Source organism: Schistocerca cancellata, chromosome 2, assembly GCF_023864275.1.
Source record: "Schistocerca cancellata isolate TAMUIC-IGC-003103 chromosome 2, iqSchCanc2.1, whole genome shotgun sequence".
Lineage (NCBI taxonomy): Eukaryota > Metazoa > Arthropoda > Insecta > Orthoptera > Acrididae > Schistocerca > Schistocerca cancellata.
The window spans coordinates 168,277,525-168,295,933 of record NC_064627.1 but is presented as its reverse complement, the minus strand read 5'-3'; the positions used below and the strand labels follow the sequence as shown (position 1 = coordinate 168,295,933).

General features: G+C 43.3%; 1 long non-coding RNA gene across 1 annotated transcript; it reads right to left on the bottom strand.

Annotated features, from left to right (window-relative positions):
* Positions 1–16,530: 16,530 nt before the first annotated feature.
* On the bottom strand, positions 16,531–17,278 carry LOC126144334 (uncharacterized). The gene is made up of 3 exons (XR_007529759.1): positions 17,160–17,278; positions 16,895–17,005; positions 16,531–16,735 (listed from the first exon to the last, which is right to left on the bottom strand). It is a non-coding gene; the product is annotated as an uncharacterized LOC126144334 (long non-coding RNA).
* Positions 17,279–18,409: the final 1,131 nt, after the last annotated feature.

Sequence of the window (18,409 nt, the reverse complement as noted above, 5' to 3'; positions counted from 1 at the left end):
AACAACCAGTTTTGCACCATCTCCAGGTATGACATTCCTGTCACAATTCCCTCTCCAAAAAAGCAATATCCATAAACTTTGTGAAAAGTGGCACAAAACACATTCAGTTTCAGTGAGTCTCTTGTCTGACGACGACAGGATTTTGTCGTCCCTAATTCTTACGTCATGACGGTTTACTTCACCAGACAGATGAAACGTCGATTCGTTCGGAAAGATGAGTCGTACGGAACAAGTGACCTTTGCCATATCCCGGAGAACTGAAATGCAAAATTTGTATTTCTACTATGATCGGCAGGACGCAACTGCTGTAGTAATTGCAGCTTGTAAAGTTTCACATGCAGGCGTCGTTTCAGAACAGGCCACACCGCTGTTTGAGGAAGTTGAAGTTCTGGGCTGCCCATCTTGTTGACTTCCGAGGGCTCCTTGTGAACGCATCTCGAATACTCTCGACGTTTCCATCAGATGTGCGTGGACGACCACTGCTCTTCCGTTTGCATATACAAGTAGCTTCCAAGAATTTTATATGTCAGTGATACAGCTGCAGGTGCAGGGGCGACTTCTTGCTAAAGTGTCGGCGAAATGCACGTTGCACTTGAACAATGGATTGACGTATGAAAATTCCAACACACAAAATGATTTCTCTCATGGTGTGGTCACCAAGTTCCTATAAACAAACAACATGGCAGGTGTGTCAAAACTTTGGACCTTTTTCAATCCAGTGACATGTGCAATGTGTTCCCACCTTTTACAGTTTGTCTGCAATAAACAACTGAAATCTGTTCTTTCCTTACGAATCACCCAACACTTTTCAGCTGATGAAAACCACAACAGCTGCTTCAAAATGATTTATAAAACACGGCTAGTTTCACATCTTCAAGTGACCTTTCAATACAGAATGTCATTAAAATCTCGGTTTATCACCTGGAAATGTGACTACAATTAATCGTGATTAATAAATCATTTTGACTTAACTGCAGCGGTTTTCATGACTTGTAACGAATTCTGGGGACTGTCTTGAACACCTGATTTATAGATTTTCATGAGTTGTAATGAATTCTGGGGAATGACTAACACTTAAGTTAGAGATGTTCAGTTCGCTGCTACGTTGCGTTTTGTGATGTTAACACGTCCACTGTTCATCTCTGCCTGCTCATAATTGATTGGTCCAATGTCTGTTGTTTACAATTGTTACTGCATCTGAACCGGCAGTTACTGTGCTGACGGCGTTTACAGGCCAGAAATAAAATCAATCTTGGAACATTTTGTACAGTAGGTGTACAGGATGTTCATAAATTAGTTATACCAAAGTAACCTTTAATTGTGGTAAAGGCAAATAAGTTACAGAAATGTTTGATACACCACAGAATGCAGCTTATCTTCAAATCTGTTTACAAATGTGCGATGGGGCTACCTTTTGCAACACGACAAATGTCCCATCTGTGATCAGTTTCCTGCCAAACCTTACGAAGCAAGTCTTCATGTAGAGTGGTAGCTGCTTGTGTTACCCATTGTCGCAGCTCGTAGACATTTCCCGGAAGTCGAGGAACAAACATTCTGTCTTTAATATGACACTATACACAAAAGTCCATTGGGGTTAAATCAGCTGATCGTGGTGGCTGAGATAGTGTTCCACCACTTCCAATCTAAGTCGGCACATTTCTATGGAGATACGCAACAACTACACTATGATAATGTGGCGACGCCTCATTTTGCTGGAAAATGAAATCTGTGCCCATATCCTGTGTAACTGAGGCGATAGATAATGTTCGAGCATCGTGCGATTTTCCAGTTACAGTTAACTCGGGAAAAAAAGAAAGGACCGAAAATCTAACAGCTTACAGCGCAAGAAACATTTACTTTAGGGGAGTCCCGTCATGTTAGATTACGTCACATGGTTTCTGCTCACTCATATCTGAAAATTATGCCCATTAACTTTATCGCAGGTATGGAAAGTGACTTGGTCACTGAACACAATTTTATTAACAAAATCATCTTCGGTCTGCATTTCGTTCAACATTTCTACATAAATCTCAGCTCTTTTTTGTCACTTTCTAATAAGCTTGCAACAGTTAAAATTTGTTGTGTTTGAATGACAGGCATTTCCATAATACCTTTCACAGTGCAACGCTAGGCACATTCAATTCTAAGTTGGTACGTCTCATTCACTTCCCCGGACTACAAATGTAGTAAGACTTACGATCTTGTTCACTTGCTGCGTCAGAGACTTCTGGCCGACCATGACCCGGCGTCGTATGTGACACACTGCCAGTTTCGGCGAAACAACTGTACCAATTAATAACAGATTGTCTTTGAAGTGGTGGCTTGCGATATTTAGTCCTAAACTGTCTCTGAACTGTAGTAGTGGATCTGGATTCAAGAAACCATAAACAACACTGCGCAGATTCTGCACTGTTATACGACTCCATTATGCCTGTTGGAACACCTCATTCGCGCATGCCATCTAGCGGAAACGTCGGGAAGTAACAGTGTTAGTCGGGAAAAAAACTTGAAGATATGCTGCATTCACTGCTGTATCAAAAATTTCTATAAGTTGTTTTCACAATTAAAGATTTCTTTTGTATAACTAATTTTTAAACACAATATACAGTACTACATGGGACAAACGTGCGATAGTTACAAATTACGGCGTGCACACACTTTATTGAACATTTAAACGTCACTGCAGATATTCTGATTTAGGTTCTGACGACTTCGATATGCCTGCCATCATTGGCGATGATTGCACAGACGAATAGGGAAATTCTGCGTGACCCGCTGAAGTGTTGGAACATCGATGCTGTCGATGACCTCCTGAATGGCTGTTTTCAACTCAGCTAAGGTTTTGGGGTTATCGCTGTACTTTCCTTTCTTTCTTTCTTTCTTTTGCTTCCGCCTTTATCCCGCATTGTGCGCAGGGTCGGCAGGGTTAAGTACGGAATTGGCATGGTTAATTTTAGCGGGTGGCCGGATGCCCTTCCTGCCGCCACCCCATACCCCGGGACAGAAGTAGTGTACCACAGCTGTCTGTATCTAGTGTAAATCGTGAAATAGTGTGAATGTGTTTCAGATGTCTGCAAGTCGTGTAACTGAGGTGGGACATGAGCACCAGCCCGGTATTCACCTAGGAGGATGTGGAAAACCGCCTAAAAACCACGTCCAGGCTGGCTGGTACACCGGCCGTCGTCGTTAATCCGCTGGGCGGATTCGATATGGGGCCGGCGCGCCTACCCGAGTCCAGGAAGCAGCGCGTTAGCGCTCTTTTTTTTTCATTTTGTTCGTTATTGATCTTTGTGTTGCGGACGTTGAAAGACATCCTGTTCAAGTTCGGTGGTTGATCCTTCCACTCAGTTTTTTATTACAGAGGCCACCCGGCTCTCTGACCGAACACGCTGAGCTACCGTGCCGGCTGCGCTCTCGGCTACCCTGGTGTGTTTGGGGTTATCGCTGTACACCTTGCCTTTAATACAGCCCCACAAAAAGGAGTAGCATGGGTTCAGATTCAGTTAATATGGCAGCCAATCGAGGCCCATGCCAGTGATCTCTGGGTACCCCAGAGTGAGAATGGGGTCCCCAAAGTGCTCCCCCAGGACATCAGACATCCTCCTGCTTCGATGGGGTCGAGCACCGTCTTACGTGAAACACATATTGTCGAAATAAGCGTCACTTTGGTGAATGGGATGAAATCATCTTCCAAAACCTTCACGTACCGTTCGGTAGTCACCGTGCTACCAAGGACTATCGCACCGATTATTCCGTGACTGGACATTGCACACCACACAGTCAGCTGCTGAGAGTGAAGAGAAGGCTCGATCGCGAAATGCCGATTCTCAGTCCCCCAAATGCGCCAATTTTGCTTATTGATAAACTCATCCAAATAAAAGTGGATTTCGTCGCTAAACCAAACCATGCATGCACATACTAATTCCCATCATGCCCCGCGGCCAAGCGTGCAGTTTGAGCGTCCTAAAGCAAACCATTCAGAAGATACAACGATTTTATTTCGTATAGTTCAATAATTTGTCACACTGTATATGTTTCACAAATGCTCTCGTTTGAAGAATGACAATGTGTTGTTGTTGTTGTAGTCTTCAGTCCTGAGACTGGTTTGATGCAGCTCTCCATGCTGCTCTATCCTGTGAAACCTTCTTCATCTCCCAGTACTTACTGCAACCTACATCCTTCTGAATCTGTTTAGCGTATTCATCTCTTGGTCTCCCTCTACGATTTTTACCCTCCACGCTGCCCTGCAATGCTAAATTTGTGATCCCTTGATGCCTCAGAACATGTCCTACCAACCGGTCCCTTCTTCTTGTCAAGTTGTGCCACAAACTCTTCTTCTCCCCAATCCTATTCAATACTTCCTCATTAGTTACGTGATCTACCCATCTAATCTTCAGCATTCTTCTGTAGGACACATTTCGAAAGCTTCTATTCTCCTCTTGTCCAAATTATTTATCGTCCATGTTTCACTTCCATACATGGCTACACTCCATACAAATACTTTCAGAAACGACTTCCTGACACTTAAATCTATACTCGATGTTAACAAATTTCTCTTCTTCAGAAACGCTTTCCTTGCCATTGCCAGTCTACATTTTATATCCTGAAACTTCCGCTGCAGAGTGAAAATCTCATTCTCATTTTATATCCTCTCTACTTCGAACATCATCAGTTATTTTGGTCCCCAAATAGCAAAACTCCTTTACTACTTTAAGTGTCTCATTTCTTAATCTAATTCCCTCTGCATCACCCGACTTAATTCGACTACATTCCATTATCCTCGTTTCGCTTTTGTTGACGTTCATCTTATATCCTCCTTTCAAGACACTGTCCATTCCGTTCAACTGCTCTTCTAAGTCCTTTGCTGTCTCTGATAGAATTACAATATCATCGGCGAACCTCAAGGTTTTTATTTCTTCTCCATGGATTTTAATACCTACTCCGGATTTTTCTTTTGTTTCCTTTACTGCTTGCTCAATGTACAGATTGAATAACATCGGGGAGAGGCTACAACCCTGTCTCACTCCCTTCCCAACCACTGCTTCCCTTTCATGTCCCTCGACTTTTATAACTGCCATCTGGTTTCTGTACAAATTGTAAACAGCCTTTCGTTCCCTGTATTTTACCCCTGCCACCTTTAGAATTTGAAAGAGAGTATTCCAGTCAACATTGTCAAAAGCTTTCTCTAAGTCTACAAATGCTAGAAACGTAGGTTTGCCTTTCCTTAATCTTTCTTCTAAGATAAGTCGTAAGGTCAGTATTGCCTTTCGTGTTCCAATATTTCTGCGGAAGCCAAACTGATCTTCCCCAAGGTCGGCCTCTACTAGTCTTTCCATTCGTCTGTAAGGAATTCGCGTTAGTATTTTGCAGCTGTGGCTTATTAAATTGATTGTTCGGTAATTTTCGCATCTGTCAACACCTGCTTTCTTTGAGATTGGAATTATTATATTCTTCTTGAAGTCTGAGGGTATTTCGCCCGTCTCATACATCTTGCTCACCAGATGGTAGAGTTTTGTCAGGACTGGCTCTCCCAGACAATGTGCTGTTGCCAATAAAGGAAGAAGATCGATAGTATACGATTCCATATACGTTCTAGAGGAAAGGGTTACTTCGTATAATCAGTTTAGCCAGGCTGCCCCGTGCCTTGCGGTGGGACAACACGTTCGCGACGGGCGCGCTATGACATTGTGCCAGATTCTGCGTCCCGAGATCTAATTTGGAGCTCCCAGGCGTGACCGGGGTGGTGAGTGGCGCGTCGGCTTGCGTCAGCGTTTCGTCAGAGGCGAGGCCTCCTCTCCTTATCACCACGTCGCTACTCGTGGCCGTGGGGGCCGGCAAACGTCTGAGGCAGGAAACAAGCTAACACTCGCACTAACTGTAAGAAACTGCCATGTTTGATGACACAGCAAGTAATTCTTAGAAGTAGATACCTTAGAGGTTGCGAAGCAACTCAAATCGCTTGATACGGGCAAGTCTTCATGTCCAGATTGTATACCGATTAGGTTCCTTTCAGATACAATAGCTCCCTACTTAGCAGTCATATACAACCGCTCGCTCACAGATAGATCTGTACCTACAGATTGGAAATTTGCGCAGGTCGCATCAGTGTTTAAGAAGGGTAGTGTGGGACTGATGACCATAGATGTTAAAGTCCCATAGTGCTCCGAGCCATTTGAACCAAGGGTAATAGGAGTAATCCATCGAACTACAGACCTATTTCATTGACGTCGGTTTGCAATAGGGTTTTGGAGCATATACTGTATTCAGACATTACGAATCACCTCGAAGGGAACGATCTATTGATACGTAATCAGCATGGTTTCAGAAAACATCGTTCTTGTGCAACGCAGCTAGCTCTTTATTCGCACGAAGTAATGGCCGCTATCGACAGGGGATCTCAAGTTGATTCCGTATTTCTAGATTTCCGGAAAGCTTTTGACACCGTTCCTCACAAGCGACTTCTAATCAAGCTGCGGGCCTATGGGGTATCGTCTCAGTTGTGCGACTGGATTCGTGATTTCCTGTCAGGAAGGTCGCAGTTCGTAGTAATACACGGCAAATCATCGAGAAAAACTGAAGTGATATCGGGTGTTCCCCAGGGAAGCGTCCTCGGACCTCTGCTGTTCCTGATGTATATAAATGACTGGGGTGACAATCTGAGCAGTTCTCTTAGTTTGTTCACAGATGATGCTGTAAGCACTATGGGACTTAACTACTGAGGTCATCAGTCCCCTAGAACTACTTAAACCTAACTAACCTAAGGACATCACACACACCCATGCCCGAGGCAGGATTCGAACCTGCGACCGTAGCGGTCACGCGGTTCCAAACTGACGCGCTTAGAACCGCACGGCCACACCGGCCGGCCATGGCAGGTGGCAGTTGACGCTAAATAACGAAAAGTGTGAGGTGATCCACATGAGTTCCAAAAGAAATCCGTTGGAATTCGATTACTCGATAAATAGTACAATTCTCAAGGCTGTCAATTCAACTACAATGTGTAAACTTTTAAATGGCAGACCTCTCCCTAGTCCTGAATCGGTAGAAGTCGGTAAACGTCGGGAGGCTTCGGTAGGCACGCAGTTTCGACTGCTGCCAACATTACGTAACTGACAGTATTGTAGAAGGTAGCCATTGTCGTCTGCTTCGTTATTGTTTTGCGCTGTACTGTTCTGCATGTTTTTATTGTGCAGTTGTGCTAAACATTATCAAAATGAGTGAAGAAGCAGTTGCTGGCCCATCTCGGGAGTTGCCAACAACCCCTACCGGTAGTCCTATGGTTAGAAGGAAACCAGTATTACGTAGCAATGCTCGCAAAATTATATTGCGTGTGATTGAATGCTGCGAAAGGGAAAGGGAGCAGAAAAAATTGTTTCACCCCATTTACAAATCTTCAGTGAGAGCTGCTACATACACACGACAAAGCATGCGTAGCATTGGAAGATTCAAACGGTTTCATTGCAATCGCATGAATGGTTTGTGAGCGCATAGTAATACATTCATATATATATATATATATATATATATATATATATATATATATATATATATATATATATATATATATATAGTGGGAATTAGTGAAGTTCGGTGGCAGGAGGAACAAGACTTCTGGTCAGGTGACTACAGGGTTATAAACACAAAGTCAAATAGGGGTAATGCAGGAGTAGGTTTAATAATGAATAGGAAAATAGGAATGCTGGTAAGCTACTACAAACAGCATAGTGAACGCATTATTATGGCCAAGATAGACACGAAGCCCACGCCTACTACAGTAGTACAAGTTTATATGCCAACTAGCTCTGCAGATGACGAAGAAATTGAAGAAATGTATGATGATATAAAAGAAATTATTCAGATAGTGAAGGGAGACGAAAATTTAATAGTCATAGGTGACTGGAATTCGAGTGTAGGAAAAGGGAGAGAAGGAAACGTAGTAGGTGAATATGGATTGGGGCTAAGAAATGAAAGAGGAAGCCGCCTGGTAGAATTTTGCACAGAGAACAACTTAATTATAGCTAACACTTGGTTTAAGAATCATGATAGAAGGTTGTATACATGGAAGAACCCTGGAGATACTAAAAGGTATCAGATAGATTATATAATGGTAAGACAGAGATTTAGGAACCAGGTTTTAAATTGTAAGACATTTCCAGGGGCAGATGTGGACTCTGACCACAATCTGTTGGTTATGACCTGTAGATTAAAACTGAAGAAAGTGCAAAAAGGTGGGAATTTAAGGAGATGGGACCTGGATAAACTGAAAGAACCAGAGGTTGTACAGAGTTTTAGGAAGAGCATAAGGGATCAATTGACAGGAATGGGGGAAAGAAATACAGTAGAAGAAGAATGGGTAGCTTTGAGGGATGAAGTAGTGAAGGCAGCAGAGGATCAAGTAGGTAAAAAGATCAGGGCTCTTAGAAATCCTTGGGTAACAGAAGAAATATTGAATTTAATTGATGAAAGGAGAAAATATAAAAATGCAGTTAATGAAGCAGGCAAAAAGGAATACAAACGTCTCAAAAATGAGATCGACAGGAAGTGCAAAATGGCTAAGCGGGGATGGCTAGAGGACAAATGTAAGGATGTAGAGGCTTATCTCACTAGGGGTAAGATAGATACTGCCTACAGGAAAATTAAAGAGACCTTTGGAGATAAGAGAACCACTTGTATGAACATCAAGAGCTCAGATGGAAACCCAGTTCTAAGCAAAGAAGGGAAAGCAGAAAGGTGGAAGGAGTATATAGAGGGTCTATACAAGGGCGATGTACTTGAGGATAATATTATGGAAATGGAAGAGGATGTAGATGAAGATGAAGATGTAATGGGAGATACGATACTGCGTGAAGAGTTTGACAGAGCACTGAAAGACCTGAGTCGAAACAAGGCCCCCGGAGTAGACAACATTCCATTGGAACTACTGACGGCCTTGGGAGAGCCAGTCCTGACAAAACTCTACCATATGGTGAGGAAGATGTATGAGACAGGCGAAATACCCTCAGACTTCAAGAAGAATATAATAATTCCAATCCCAAAGAAAGCAGGTGTTGACAGATGTGAAAATTACCGAACAATCAGTTTAATAAGCCACTGCTGCAAAATACTAACACGAATTCTTTACGGACGAATGGAAAAACTAGTAGAAGCCGACCTCGGGGAAGATCAGTTTGGATTCCGTAGAAATACTGGAACACGTGAGGCAATACTGACCTTACGACTTATCTTAGAAGAAAGATTAAGGAAAGGCAAACCTACGTTTCTAGCATTTGTAGACTTAGAGAAAGCTTTTGACAATGTTGACTGGAATACTCTCTTTCAAATTCTAAAGGTGGCAGGGGTAAAATACAGGGAGCGAAAGGCTATTTACAATTTGTACAGAAACCAGATGGCAGTTATAAGAGTCGAGGGACATGAAAGGGATGCAGTGGTTGCGAAGGGAGTGAGACAGGGTTGTAGCCTCTCCCCGATGTTATTCAATCTGTATATTGAGCAAGCAGTAAAGGAAACAAAAGAAAAATTCGGAGTAGGTATTAAAATCCATGGAGAAGAAATAAAAACCTTGAGGTTTGCCGATGACATTGTAATTCTGTCAGAGACAGCAAAGGACCTGGAAGAGCAGTTGAACGGAATGGACAGTGTCTTGAAAGGATGATATAAGATTAACATCAACAAAAGCAAAACGAGGATAATGGACTGTAGTCGAATTAAGTCGGGTGATGCTGAGGGAATTAGATTAGGAAATGAGACACTTAAAGTAGTAAAGGAGTTTTGCTATTTGGGGAGCAAAATAACTGATGATGGTCGAAGTAGAGAGAATATAAAATGTAGACTGGCAATGGCAAGGAAAGCGTTTCTGAAGAAGAGAAATTTGTTAACATCGAGTATAGATTTAAGTGTCAGGAAGTCATTTCTGAAAGTATTTGTATAGAGTGTAGCCATGTATGGAAGTGAAACATGGACGGTAAATAGTTTGGACAAGAAGAGAATAAAAGCTTTCGAAATGTGGTGCTACAGAAGAATGCTGAAGATTAGATGGGTAGATCACATAACTAATGAGGAAGTATTGAATAGGATTGGGGAGAAGAGAAGTTTGTGGCACAACTTGACCAGAAGAAGGGATGGGTTGGTAGGACATGTTCTGAGGCATCAAGGGATCACCAATTTAATATTGGAGGGCAGCGTGGAGGGTAAAAATCGTAGGGGGAGACCAAGAGATGAATACACTAAGCAGATTCAGAAGGATGTAGGTTGCAGTGGGTACTGGGAGATGAAGAAGCTTGCACAGGATAGAGTAGCATGGATAGCTGCATCAAGCCAGTCTCAGGACTGAAGACCACAACAATATATATATATATATATATATATATATATATATATATATATATATATATATATATATATATATATATATATGACGATTTCAGTTTCGTTTACGGGCAACATTTAATGCGAGTTTTACTTCCAAGTCTTTCGTCTGCTGTCGTGTAAACATGTCGCGCAATTTGTAGTGCCAGCACTGCAACTGGTAGACGTGCCTTGTCCCCCCCCCCCCCCAATGGCTCCTGTCCCCTCGCCAGCCAATGCTTGTTTCCTCCTCTCCCCGCACTCCCACCCATCTCTGCCGTCTTACAGTTAACACACTATAAGTACCTCGGTGTTAAAGTTACCAACAACTTCAGTTGGAAAGACCATGTACATAATTATGTGGGGAAGGCGAGCCAAAGGTTGCGTTTCATTGGCAGGACACTTAGTATGTGCAACAAGTCTACTAAAGAGAGAGCTTACACTACACTCGTTCGTCCTCAGTTAGAATATTGCTGCGTGGTGTGGGATCCTTACCAGGTGGGATTGACGGAGGACATCGAAAGGGTGCAAAAAAGGGCAGCTCGTTTTGTATTATCACGTAATAGGGGAGAGAGTGTGGCAGATATGATACGCGAGTTGGGATGGAAGTCACTAAAGCAAAGACGTTTGTCGTCGCAGCGTGATCTATTTACGAAATTTCAATCATCAACTTTCTCTTCCGAATGCGAAAATATATTGTTGAGCCCAACCTACATAGGTAGGAATGATCATTAAAATAAAATAAGAGAAATCAGAGATCGAACAAAAAGGTTTAGGTGTTCGTTTTTCCCGCGCGCTTTTCGGGAGTGGAATGGTAGAGAGATAGTATGATTGTGGTTCGATGAACCCTCTGCCAAGCACTTGAATGTGAATTGCAGAGTAGTCATGTAGATGTAGATGTAGATGTAGAATTGCGTTCTGTGTGTTCTGTGCTGCGATTATTGTTAACACCTGCTGAATCCCTATCCTTGGCCGTGTATGTATTTATTCCAGTCTCCTATTACTTAGAAAGAAGAAAACTTGGATGACAAGTGAGATTCTGGACCTCATGGAAGAAAGGAGGAAGAAAAAAGGTAATCTGGTGGAATACAACGCGATACAGAATACAATCAGAAAGAAAATCAGAGAAGCCAAAGAGAAGGAGAGAACTGAATTATGTGCAGGAACTGAGCTTTATCGGAATAGGTATGATGATTTTAATGTGCATCGGAAGGTCAGAGGTGCAACAAGAAAATATTGCAAATCAAACAGTGGGAAGCTAATATATGATGGTGGCAACCTCATAATCAATAAGGGAGGAAAAAGAGCACATGAAGAGAAATATCTGGAACAGTTATTCAAAGATGACCCGAGGAGGCAAGAACCAGAGATATTAGACACAGAGGGACCAGATACCCTAGTAAGTGAAGTGGAAGAGGCCATACATCAAATGAAGGATGGGAAAGCAACTGGGCCAGATGGCAAACAAGCAGAATTCCTCAAACTACTCAATAAAGAAAAAGCAAAAATGATCACAGAAATATTCAAACACATTTCGTCATCAGGAAAAATCCCCCCAAAATGGCTTATATCAGAGTTAATTGCTCTACCTAAGGAACCGAATGCCAAAGTATGAGGGGACTACCGTACCGTCAGTTTAATGAGCCAACTGCTAAAACTGTTTCTCAAAGTGATCCACAAGCGCAAATACAAGATTTGTGAAGGCGAAATAGCGCCTATCCAGTTCGGGTTTCTACATGCCGTTGGCTCAAGGGAAGCAGTATTTAGTGTACAAGTATAATTCCAAAGATGAAGGGATATCAATTGTGATGTATTTGCTTGCCTCATTGATTATTAGAAGCCATTTGATCGTGTGAAGCATGAACAAATGGTAGAAGTACTAAAGAAAACAGGAATTGATGGGAATGATCTAATAATAATAATAGCCAATTTATACTGGAACCAATCTGCAGTCATGACAATAGATCAAGACCAATCAGAACAAGTGAGAATACGACGTGGTGACAGGCAGGGCTGTATAATATCACCGACACTCTTTAACCTCTATTCAGAAAACATATTCAAAGAAGCTATACTTGACGTGGAAGAAGAAATGTCAGTGAATGGGGTCACACTCAACAATTTTCGTTATGCAGACGACACCATGGTGTCTGCAGATACATTGGAAGGGCTGCAGAAGCTGATAAACCAATTTCAGAGACAAGCAAGAAATACAGCTTGGACATCAAAACCAACAAAACAGAATCTATGATCATCAGCAGGAAGAACATTCGAGGTGTGAATCTCTACATCAATGGCACAAGCAAAGAGCAAGTTTCATCTGTTTCTCATTGTAACCAATAAAGACAGAATAGCCCCGATGATCACCTACGTCCAAAGCGGACAGGTATGTAAGAAGAATAATTACTTAATCTCCTCCTTCCCCTCCTCTCTGTCCATTTCCTCCTCCTCCTACTCATCTCTCTCCATTTCCCATTCCCCCTCTCCCTGTCCACCTCCTCCTCTCCCTTTCTCGCTCTCCATCTCCTCCCCCTTCCTTTCCCTGTCCGTTGTCGACTCAATCTGTGTCCACCAGCTTCTCTTCGTTTCTGTCCATTCCCCTCCCCCTCTCTCTGTCCATTCTCCTCCCCCTCTCACTGTCCCTCTCCTCCTCCCACTTTCGTGCTGTCCATCCCCTCCCCTTTCCTTTCCCTGCCCGACTTCTCCTCTTCCCTCGCCGTGTCCACCACCTTATCTTCATTTCTGTCCATTTCTCAACCCCCTCTGTCTTTTCGTCTCCTCCTCTCCCTGTCTCGCTGTCCATCTCCTGCCCCTTCCTTTTCCAGTCGCTCTCGTCCGCTTCCCTCTCTGTGTCCACCACCTCCCCTTCCTTTCTGCCCATTTCCACTCCCCCGCTCTCTGTTCATCTCCTTTCCCCCATCCAAACGTCCATATTCTCCTTTCACCTCTCTGTCTGTCCACCTCCTCCTTCCCCCTTCTAGCCGGCCGGGGTGGCGTGCGGTTCTAGGCGCTACAGTCTGGAACCGCGAGAGCGTTACGGTCGCGGGTTCGAATCCCGCCTCGGGCATGGATATGTGTGGTGTCCTTCGGTTAGTTAGGTTTAATTAGTTCTAAGTTCTAGGGTAGTGATGACCTCAGATGTTAAGTCCCATAGTGCTCAGAGCCATTTGAACCATTTTTGAACTTCCCCCTTCTCTGTCCACGTTTCACTCCCACCCCAATAGAAATTTGCTAGTTCTTACCCCCATAGTACTTCTTTCCAGACGTCAAGTAATACGAATATGTGAAGCAAATTTGATTGAAATCAAATCGAGCCACGGGTTTAGGAGGAGTTTTTTATCCGTAGATTTGCAGCAGTACAAACATGTCACATATATTTGGCATATTTCTCACGTATATGTACACATATTTCACCTCATCTCTAGTGAATTTCGCCCTGAATTTTCGTTTTCACGGAACAAAATGTTTATCGTGCCATATCTCCAGAACTACACTCCTGGAAATTGAAATAAGAACACCGTGAATTCATTGTCCCAGGAAGGGGAAACTTTATTGACACATTCCTGGGGTCAGATACATCACATGATCACACTGACAGAACCACAGGCACATAGACACAGGCAACAGAGCATGCACAATGTCGGCACTAGTACAGTGTATATCCACCTTTCGCAGCAATGCAGGCTGCTATTCTCCCATGGAGACGATCGTAGAGATGCTGGATGTAGTCCTGTGGAACGGCTTGCCATGCCATTTCCACCTGGCGCCTCAGTTGGACCAGCGTTCGTGCTGGACGTGCAGACCGCGTGAGACGACGCTTCATCCAGTCCCAAACATGCTCAATGGGGGACAGATCCGGAGATCTTGCTGGCCAGGGTAGTTGACTTACACCTTCTAGAGCACGTTGGGTGGCACGGGATACATGCGGACGTGCATTGTCCTGTTGGAACAGCAAGTTCCCTTGCCGGTCTAGGAATGGTAGAACGATGGGTTCGATGACGGTTTGGATGTACCGTGCACTATTCAGTGTCCCCTCGACGATCACCAGTGGTGTACAGCCAGTGTAGGAGATCGCTCCCCACACCATGATGCCGGGTGTTGGCCCTGTGTGCCTCGGTCGTATGCAGTCCTGATTGTGGCGCTCACCTGCACGGCGCCAAACACGCATACGACCATCATTGGCACCAAGGCAGAAGCGACTCTCATCGCTGAAGACGACACGTCTCCATTCGTCCCTCCATTGACGCCTGTCGCGACACCACTGGAGGCGGGCTGCACGATGTTGGGGCGTGAGCGGAAGACGGCCTAACGGTGTGCGGGACCGTAGCCCAGCTTCATGGAGACGGTTGCGAATGGTCCTCGCCGATACCCCAGGAGCAACAGTGTCCCTAATTTGCTGGGAAGTGGCGGTGCGGTCCCCTACGGCACTGCGTAGGATCCTACGGTCTTGGCGTGCATCCGTGCGTCGCTGCGGTCCGGTCCCAGGTCGACGGGCACGTGCACCTTCCGCCGACCACTGGCGACAACATAGATGTACTGTGGAGACCTCACGCCCCACGTGTTGAGCAATTCGGCGGTACGTCCACCCGGCCTCCCGCATGCCCACTATACGCCCTCGCTCAAAGTCCGTCAACTGCACATACGGTTCACGTCCACGCTGTCGCGGCATGCTACCAGTGTTAAAGACTGCGATGGAGCTCCGTATGCCACGGCAAACTGGCTGACTAGTGGTGTGCAGGAAATCGCGTATCTGTTAGAAATCACAGTGACTGAGAAGTCACAGATATCACAGTAGCAACTTTACAGATTCTAACTGCGATTTCAGTCACAATTAGCAGTCGCAAGTAGTATTTCATATTCAAAGACGTGAGACATCTATTGGTCGAATTTAGCACTGCTTTCTTCGATTTCAGTGACAAGTCGCAACTAAGAGTCGCAAGTAGCAACTAGAAAGCGCGGTTAACAGTGCCATCTGTTGGCCAAAGTTCGTAATACGTCCATCTCTGCGATACGGTATCGAGTCTAACTGCGATTTCCGTGACAAATCGCAACTAAGAGTCGCAAGTAGCAACTAAAAAGCGCAGTTAGCACAGCCATCTGTTGAGCAAAGTTCATACTACGCTATTCGCTACCAGTCAAACTGCGATTTCTGTGACAAATCGCAACTAAGAGTCGCAAGTAGCAACTAAAAAGCGCAGTTAACATACTATTCCTAGTGTCATCTGTTGACCGACGTACGTACTTCGTTATGAGAGCCTTGTGCCTCACGAGAGCGATGTGCTGTGTGTGCATATGAGGGGCTTATTTCAATAGTGGTACAAGTCCATTTTTGTTCATTTTGAGATACAGAGTCGTAAAAATAAATGAGCGCTGACAAATCTGCATTTGAGATACCAGAAATATTCAAATATATGGCTTCTTGCTAGAGATGAACCTTTATTTATGTTTGTTTGGATCACTAATTTCAGAAGCATTATAAGACAGAAAAGTGGAGGTAATGGACCTGTACCACTATTGAAATAAGCCCTTCACATTATATGACGACATGCACATTCAGCATCAGTTATGGTTGGTCAAATACTGCTGTGACTCTGAATGTATTATATTAATAAGAAGCAACATTGCCTTTTTCTCCTGAAAATATCAAGTAACGTAACAAATGTGTTTGATTATGCTTCCAATATGACAGTTTTGGTTAATACTCCACATGCCTACAGGACTTTGCAATGCTAACACAGCAGAACTCAGACATCTGTATAAGTGTAGAGAAATGAAAACAGTCATATGAATGCCTCACTTTGGTTCCGACACAGTTCAAGACTCGGGAGAAAAGTTTTACACCTGGTGTTCTACATGGCAACTTCACACACAAGAACTTTTTGCCGACACTAATACCACCTACATAAGTAAACTTTTCCTGTGTTATTTTCAAGTAATGCACTTAAGCTATTCCTGAATTAACTGGAAGATCTGTACTTACCACTTTCATATCGACAGCCTCAAAATGCATATTGTAGACTTCGGGATATGTTACAGATCAGTGTCACACCAAGATTGTGGAGAAAGGGGGGGGGGGGCGGCATGTCACTCTCCAACAAGTGTTTACCAATAAGTAAGTGGCGGAAAATTATGGGTATAGGACGGCTTAAACATGTGGAAAATGAGATTTTTATTATTCACTCACTGTATTTGACATTTATTATTCCTTTAAAATCGCACAACAACTTCAATAAAACACAGTTTAATCATTCACACACTTATTTCACAATTACTTCACTTTTAAACTGTAAATCCTCTAAGAGCTGTCTTGAATCTTCGCGAGTCTCTCTCAAAAACAGCCTTGATGTGGATAGATACGTACAGCAACCAGTAATCAGAGTCAGAACTGTGTCTGCAAAAACACAAGGATTATTAAACAATTTTTGCTGTCATTAATTACTAGCAATATAATTGACAGAGTAGATTGCTAATATTTGCTATAATAAATATCACATTTGCAAGAACGATCTCACTGAAGTAATTAAGTCCATCGAAACGCTTAGAAACTAACCTCTCGTCTGACGAAAACGGTCTAAAGACGCAGTGGCAATTTTTTCAGATCTGTTGACAATGATATTTTGAGTTATCACTTTACTGAGTGACTGAAATGTAGTTCAGGTACCTGTGAACATAACAATATGTTAGAATTCATTTTCTAAATACGATCTATTACGGTACTGTACGGCTACTTACATATTAATTACACTATTAATATTTTCACAGTTGTTTCTTTAATACAAAATTAAAGCCAACGGAAGAAAAAACGTAAAACATACTTGCCAATGACAGGTTTGTTGAGATGCAATTTTCTGTGTTGACAGATGTAACTTTTTCATACGGTGGTAAGTCGCAGAAATCGCAGAAGTAGCAGAAGTCGCAGAAATCGCAGAAGTAGCAGAAGTCGCAGTAATCGCAGAAGTAGCAGAAGTCACAGAAATCGCAGAAATCGCGGAAGTAGCAGAAATCGCAGAAATAGCAGTGGCGGAGGGATACACGACCTATGTTCCTTAACTGCGACTCTTAACTGCGACAAATCACAGTTAAGAATAACAGATACTGAAAAGTAGCATTCACAGAAATCACTGATATCGGAAAATCGCAGTTTAGCCCATCACTATGGCTGACACTGACGGCGGCGGTGCACAAATGCTGCGCAGCTAGCGCCATTCGACGGCCAACACCGCGGTTCCTGGTGTGTCCGCTGTGCCGTGCGTGTGATCATTGCTTGTACAGCCCTCTCGCAGTGTCCGGAGCAAGTATGGTGGGTCTGACACACCGGTGTCAATGTGTTCTTTTTTCCATTTCCAGGAGTGTATGTGTAATACGATGAACTAATTCTGCACATTCATCCAGTGGTGTAAGTGAATATTGTCTGAGAAATGTGCTGCGAATAATGTTAAAAGTAAAGAAGTAATAAACTAAAACGCCATGCATGATGCGGCAGTTTTACTACAAGAGCAGCGAAAATATAGTAAGCGATGAACGTTTTTCCTTTCATCACTCTGTGGGGGAGGTGGGATGTCAGCGAGAAAAAGTCTTAAAAATTTGAAATTATGTGCAAAGTTTGTTGCAAATCACTAAGTGCTTCCATTCTCAAAAACAGGATGAATACAGTCTGACTATATGCGCGTCGTGAGATTCGCTTCTTTTTCACATCCAGCCCCACCCTTCGGGAATTAGGTCGCTCATACACCTGGAGTGGTTCTTTCCAGACAGTAGGCGATACGTGCACCAGGTTTGCTTGAAATCGATCTAGTGTTTCACGAGGACATGTGTAACGTACAAAAACACACCCACTTTTATAATATATCTACGGACTTAAACTGAGAAATCGAAGGATCATTTCTACGCTCGTTATGAACAACTGCTTTACTTAGGATCTGGTAGAAATTCTCAACCATGAACACTCACAAGAAGGTAAAAAACGGAATGTTCACTTGGAATCATACTGTAAAGTAACTTTGTCTCTTTCCTACGTATTCTGATAGCTGAACTGAAATACTGAATTTAGTGACCTGAAACTGTT